General features: G+C 47.8%; 1 pseudogene; it reads left to right on the forward strand.

Moving 5' to 3' along the window:
- The first annotated feature begins 333 nt into the window (after positions 1–333).
- Positions 334–3,356, forward strand: LOC118917453 (cytochrome c oxidase subunit 1-like; annotated as a pseudogene).
- Positions 3,357–7,218: the final 3,862 nt, after the last annotated feature.

Consider the following 7,218-nt stretch of genomic DNA (forward strand, 5'->3'; position numbering starts at 1 on the left):
CTAATTTATATAATGACCCTATCAATATTCATAATGCTAGTATACAACTTACCAACAACAACCTTATCTTTGTCTCACCTATCAAATAAGACACTGCTAATTACAACCATTATGCTCACAATATTAACTATACTTGGAGGCCTTCCACCATTAGCCAAATGAATGATCATTCAAGAACTTAGCAGAAACATATTACCAATAATAGCAGTGATAGCTCTACTAAACTTATGTTTTTATATGCACTTACTACACAACACTAACAATATTCCTAATAACAACATAAGTGACAATTTGAAACTACAAAACACATCAAATTAGCCCCACCCCTAATTATTCTATCCACAATAATACTTCCACTAATTCCAACCATATCAATTCTAAACTAGAAATTTAGGTTACACAGACCAAGACCCTTCAAAGCTCTAAGCAAGTATAAAAGACTTAACTTCTAATCCTAAGGACTGTAAGACTGTATCCTACACATCACTTGAATGCAAATCACTTTTATTAAGCTAAATCCTCACTAGATTGATAGGATACAAACCCATGAAACTTTAGTTAACATCTAAAAACCCTAATCAGCTGGGTTCAATCTACTTCTCCCACCTTAAAAAAAAAAGGGTGGTGAGAGAAGTTCCGGCAGAATTTAAGCTGCTTCTCTGAATTTGCAATTCAGTATGTAAAACACCTCAGGACTTGGAAAGAAGAGGACTTTTACCTCTATCTTTAGATTTACAGTCTAATACTTTTATTCAGTCACCTTAGCCATGTTCATCAATTGTTGATTATTTTCAACTAATCACAAAGACATCGGCACATTATACCTTCTTTTTGGCGCTTGAGCTGGAATAGTGGAACCCACTCTAAGCTTCCAACCTTACGGTGCTGAACTAGGCCAGCCTGGGACCCTCTTAGGTGGTGACCACATCTATAATGTAAGTGTAACCACGCACACCTTTTTAATAATATTCTGTATGGTGATACTATTATAATTGGGGGCTTTGGAAACTGACTGGTGCCTTTAATAATTAGTGCCCCAGACATAGCATTTCCCCATATAAATAACATAAGCTTTTGACTCCTCCCTCCCTCCTTTCTTCTCCTAACATCCTCTACAGTCGAAACAGGAGCTAGAACCGCTTGAACCACATAAATTACTTAGCAGGTAGTTTAGCACATGCAAGGGCTTCAGTGGATTTAACTATTTTTTCTCTTCACTTAGCAGGTGTCTTATCAATTCTAGGGGTTATTAACTTCATCACAACTATTATTAACATAAACCCTCCCACTATAAGCCACTATCAAACTCCACTATTTGTGTGATCAGTTCTAGTTACAGCTGTACTCCTACTACTGTCTCTACCCTGTTCTAGCTGCCAGCATTACTATGCTTTTAACAGAACGCAACCTAAATACATTTTTTGTTCCTGCTGGGGGAGGGGATCCAATTTTATTATATCAACACTTATTCTGATTTTTGGTCACCCCGAAGTACATATTTTAATCCTTCCTGGCTTTGGAATCATCTCTCATATTGTAACCTATTATTCTGGGAAAAAAGAACCTTTTGGATATATGGGAATAGTCTGGGCAATAATGTCAATTGGCTTTCTAGGCTTCATTATACAAGCATATATATTTACAGTAGGCATAGACGCTGATACACAAGACTGTTTTACATCTGCCACTATAATTATTGCAATTCCAACAGGTGTGAAAGTATTCAGTTGATTAGCAACTCTGCATGGCAGAAATGTAAAATGATCCCCAGCCATATTATGGACCCTGAGCTTTATTTTCTTGTTTACAGTAGGGGGCTTAACTGGTATTGTACTAGTTATTTCATCATTAGATATTGTTCTTTATGATACTTACTATGTAGTAGAGCCCATTTTATTATGTGCTCTCCATAGGTGCAGTTTTTGCTATTATGGGGGGATTTGTACATTGATTTCCTCTATTTTCAGGATACACCCTCAACCCTACATGAGCAAAGATTCACTTTACAATTATATTTGTGGGTGTTAATATAATTTTTTTCCCCTCAACATTTTCTCAGACTTTCAGGAAAGCCACGTTATTCTGATTACCCAGATGCTTACACAACATGAAATACTGTGTTGTCCATAGGATCCTTTATTTCACTAAGTGCCGTTATAATTTTTATAATCTGAGAAGCTTTTGCTTCTAAATGAGAGGTGCACATGGTAGAACTAATACTAATCTTGAATGATTACACAGCTGCTCCCCACCTTACCATACATTTGAGGAGCCTGCCTTTGTAAACTTAAGCAAACAAGGAATCAAACGCCCAAAAAATGGTTTCAAACCAGTATCATAACCTCTTTCTCGATTATTAAAGTATGAGTAAAACTTACATAACTTTCTCAAAGTTAAATTATAGGTCTTAAGTCCTTTATACTTCCATGGCATGCCCCTTTCAACTCAGGCTAAGGCCTTAGGAGCCACAAGCCTAGAGGGAGAATGAACTCGATGCTACCTGACGTTTACCCCAGGAAACTGACCCTCTGGCTGGGCTTCACGGTGCCCATCAGGGTCTGTAAGTAATGTCAAGGAGAGGGGGGCCAGGGGTTTATGTGCGCTTCAGGCCTCCTCACCTCTGTCCCAAAGCTACCCTGTTTTGGTGGCACCATGGAACAAAATTTTAACTCCTACCCTGTACTTCATTATTTATTAATTTTCTAATAGCATGTACCAGATTGAGTTGCATCAGCAAGCAGGAATGACCACTTCACTAAGTAGCCTGCCTAGACAGTTGCAAGACAGAAACTACCCATTCCTACACCCACAGATGCATGTATATTAGAGCAGCCCAAGTTCACCTCCACAGAGTGCCAGAATACACGGTCTCTCCACCACTGACCCTTGTCAGAGGACCAGAATTTTTGCTCTGAAAAAAACTTTACACCAAAATACATACAATAAAATGCACAAATAGTAAAGTTCAATGAATTCTGACATATGTACACACATCACCATCGCCTAGATGAAGATACCAAATATTCTCATTTTCTCACCCCTCACCTACTTCAAAGACTTGCCAAGGAGGCATACAGATGGCCAACAGATGCTCAATATCACTCATCATCAGGGAAATGCAAGACTAAAACCTATGAGACGTCACATCCCATCAGTCAGAATGTCCAAAATCCAAGAAACAAAAAAATAACAGGTTCTGGCAAGGATGTGGAGACAACAGAATGCTGGTGGGACAACGGCTCCAAGTTGGTGCAGCCACTGTGGAAAGCAGGAGGGAGGTTTCTCAGAGAACAGCTGTGTTCTCTGTCATGCTAAGGGATGAAGAAGGGCACTGAATGGTGGCTTGCTAAGGATCCTAAAAGGAATTACCTACCTGCCTTGTGTGACCCTGGAAGTAGGGAACAGCAGATGTTTGCAGAAATGGATCAAGTAGAACTTTCATGAGTTGACTAGAGAAACAAAGTTGTTCCCCGTGGAGACCTTACAGGAAAAACACAAATGTCACTAAGAGGGTGAACCTGACCCACTGGGCTTCCCCACGAAGAAGGGACAGTCCACTAGCAGATGGCTTTTCGGAGGCAGGGAGAGTGGGTCACAGGGGAAGCCCTGATTTGCAGGCAACCTGTCAGGTGGAAGGGGGTGGGGAAGGATGCTCTCACCTAGGACTATGCATGCTACAGGGGCCTCCCTGCTGAGGCCAATCTCCCCAGCAGCCCGCCCCAGTCTCCCCACCTGACTTCTCCACTAGGCAGTTATGGAAAGCCAGCTGCCTTTCTCAAGCTCTCCTGGTGCACAGGCACCCAGAGACACAAACACTGTCCCAGGCCGCACAGTGCTCTAACACATACACACCACCACACGCGCAAGAGCTACCACAAGCATACATACACACGTGGAGGAGTGCAGCTGACACCACAGGGATGCACTCACCACTGGGCCATGTGCAGTTGGAAAGAAACATGGCGGGCACCGGAAGTGGGCGGAGCTGGCTTGTGGGACGAGCGTGCGCAGCGTTGGTTGCGGGCAGACCCCTCCCCCATCGGGCACTGCCCCCAACCCCCCAACGACGGAGGGCGCACTCGCATCAATCCCACACTCCCCTTTCTGTGCAGCATCCATGAAAAATAAAAGACAGTACTCACAGAACTAATGGACTAACAGTTACCTAAGGGGAAGGGACTGGGGAGAATGGGTAGGGAGGGATAAGGAGGAAAAAAGGGGGGGCATTACTATTACCAGACATAATGTAGGGGGGTGCCATGGGGAGGGCTGTACAACACAGAAGACAAATAGTGATTCTATAGCATCTTACGGTGCTGATGGACAGTGACTGTAATGGGGTATGTGGGAGGACTTGGTGATGGGGGGAGTCGAGTGAACATAGTGTTCCTCATGTAATTGTAGATTAATGATACCAAAATTTAAAAAAAAAAGATGGCATACAACAAAAATTTAGGAACTCAAACTAAGTTAGCAGAAACAATATTCTGGGAAAATCTTGGTAGCCAGAGTCCAGGCTTCATGCCAAAGCCTCCTGTAGCTTCCACACCCCCGGTCAGTGCTAGTTTTCTTCCTGGGGGGCCTCAGCACAGCAGAGAAACAGATGGAAGAAAGGTGTAAAATTATTGTAGGGAGGGGGAGGGACTTTCACAACAGCAACAATGCTTCAGTAATGTTGGCACAGCACTCAACCACTCACAAGTACATTCACACCTACTATCTGTCTGGCTCTCAGAGGTGGGCGCTGATCCCCAGCCTTAGATTCTGCCTCCCATTTCTTTACAGACACATGCCCTTTGAGATGTCTAGGCCTTTTCTAGACAAAGGTCCCTGAGGAAGGCTGAATTCTTTCATCATATCAATTCCAATTTCTGCAAGCCCTCACCACTTCTGTGAAACTTCTATCCAATACACTTCTCAAAAAGAGTCGGGGCAGACGGGCTGCAAGAGACCATCTAGTCTAACAAGTCACTAGCCCAAAGAAGAAAAGGGACTGAGCTAAGGCCACACAGCCTGTCAGGAACCCAGCAGGGCTCAGACACCTGAGGGCAGACACACACACGTACACTGCCCCCATTCTCCCAATGCCTTAGATAGCTGCAAACTTTGCCCTCCTGGGGCTTCTCACGGGCGTACAGTGGGTGCTTCCTAAGTCAGGGTGTTTGGGAGTGTAACCTGTCAACCTTATTTTACCCTTCCTGCAGGGAATGGGGTGGGAGGAGCTCGCCATTCTCAGGGATCCTGTAGGGGATTCTTTTCCAAAATAAAGACTCTAGTATGAAAACTGGTTTTGTACACAGGAGGCGACTCAGTCCTATGACTGAGGGACTGACACACACGCGGGCTGCCCTAGCAGCAGGCACCTGTAAACACAGCACCCGGCCTTCCAAACCCTGATCGCGACCCCTGAACGCTGCTCAGCCCCCACCCCACCTACACCTCTCCCCCTCCTCCTCCACTGCTCCTCAAAGGTGGGCTGAGGTCTTGTCTGTTTGCTAAAGAGTAAGTTAAGAATCTTACTTGTCAACTTCCTAGATGCTAAAATGCAATCTTATCTTTAAGATGGGATCCTTCCTGCCTTTTACTATATTGTTTGTGGCTGGGCTTATTGTCATATTAATTGCCCAGGTTATATAGTATTTGATTAGGGGCTGGAGGAGGAAAAGCAGCATTTGGGCAAAGTTAAACATAAACTGGGCCTTTTAGCAGGCTAAAGTAAATTTTACAGTAGCCTCATTTAATTGACACATGAAGACATGGGCTATACTGATGTACTTTCTTATCTGGGAGATGTTCAAACATTCCAGGCCAGGTTACTGCTGGCTTTTTAGTTTTAACTAATCTTCACTGAAGAATGCTCCCAGTTTGATATTTTACTTTAGAGAATTAATGTGACTCTGACTTTAATTGTTTAATACGTTGTTTTGGTAGGGGTCTTTTTCCAGAGGCCCTCACCCTACTCTGACTACCCACCGTCCCCGTCTCAGAATCTCTGTGGCTAGTTACAAATTACTCAGCTGCAGATTACAAACCGAAATTACAAGAAGACATGAATTTCTAAATACAAGCAAATGCACTGTCAGTTCCCAGATCAAAGTAAAGAAAGTTCATTCCCAAATAAAAAATACGAGAGATACCTCACGAAAAAATGTTTTATTTTAAAGGCGCTGCCTCCGGACGGCCTCTACCCCGCCGCCCCGCCGCGGGTCACACCTGAACCTCAGCTCGCCCGGCCCTCGCCCTCAAGGCCCCCGCCGAGAAAACCACACACGGTAAAACTCCCACTGGCCTCCCCGTCTGCGCGGCCCGGCCCGGCCCGGCCCCTCCTCCCGCGGGCCCGTCACGAGCGGCGGTAGCAGGTCGGCGGCGCGGCCCCGGCCGGGAGGACGCGCGCCGCGGGGCGCATAGCAGCCGCCCTCACCACCCGGGCCCAGACGGAGGAGCAGCGGCTCCGGCGAGCCCCTCCACCCCCCGCCCCGTAGAACTTCGCCGGCCGCTCGGACGTCCGCCTCGGGAGCACCTGCTCCGCTCCCTCCCTTCCCGGGCAGCCCTTCCGGCGAAGAACGCCGACTCCCGGCCCCCGGCCAGGCCCCGCGAGCCCACCATCCGCGTCGGCCGCTTCCCGGCCCCGCGAGCCACGCGCTGCCGCCGAGCCACTCGCTCGGCCGCCCCCTCGTCCGGCTCTCCCGCGTCCTCAGACGGAGGTAGGGATCCCCGCGCCCGGTCCGGGTCCTGCCGCGCCCTGGGGCCACGTACCTTCCAACCCGCAGAGTCGTCGCTGTCGCCTTCATCCCTGAAGCGGGGCCCGCTCTGGACCCTCCACCGCAGATCTGCGGCAGCGGGAGCCGCTTCTCGGATGAGCTCTCTTTAGTCCAGCCGGACCAGCGGCTCCAAGTCCGGGCCTATCGCCGCCCACCGCCCTCCGCCCTCCGCGGGAGAGCCGAGAAGGGACGAGTGCAGCGCCGAGTGCCCAGCGGGCGCGAAGAGGCGATCCGAGGCCGGGGGGCGAGGTCAGTGCCGCCCCCGCATGCGCGCCGGGAGGACGGCGCAGCCAAGCCGAGCGCGGGCCCAGAACTTCACGGTCCATCAACATCTGGTCTCCGCGGGGTCCTCTGAGCGGATGGGACAGCGGGCCGGAAGCGCCCAGACAGGGCCAGCGAACCGAAGCACAGAGGGAGCCGTGAGGGCAGGCGGCGCTCTCGATGCTACTGACTATTT

The sequence above is a fragment of the Manis pentadactyla genome, chromosome 4 (genome assembly GCF_030020395.1).
Source record: "Manis pentadactyla isolate mManPen7 chromosome 4, mManPen7.hap1, whole genome shotgun sequence".
In the NCBI taxonomy this organism is placed as follows: Eukaryota; Metazoa; Chordata; class Mammalia; order Pholidota; family Manidae; genus Manis; species Manis pentadactyla.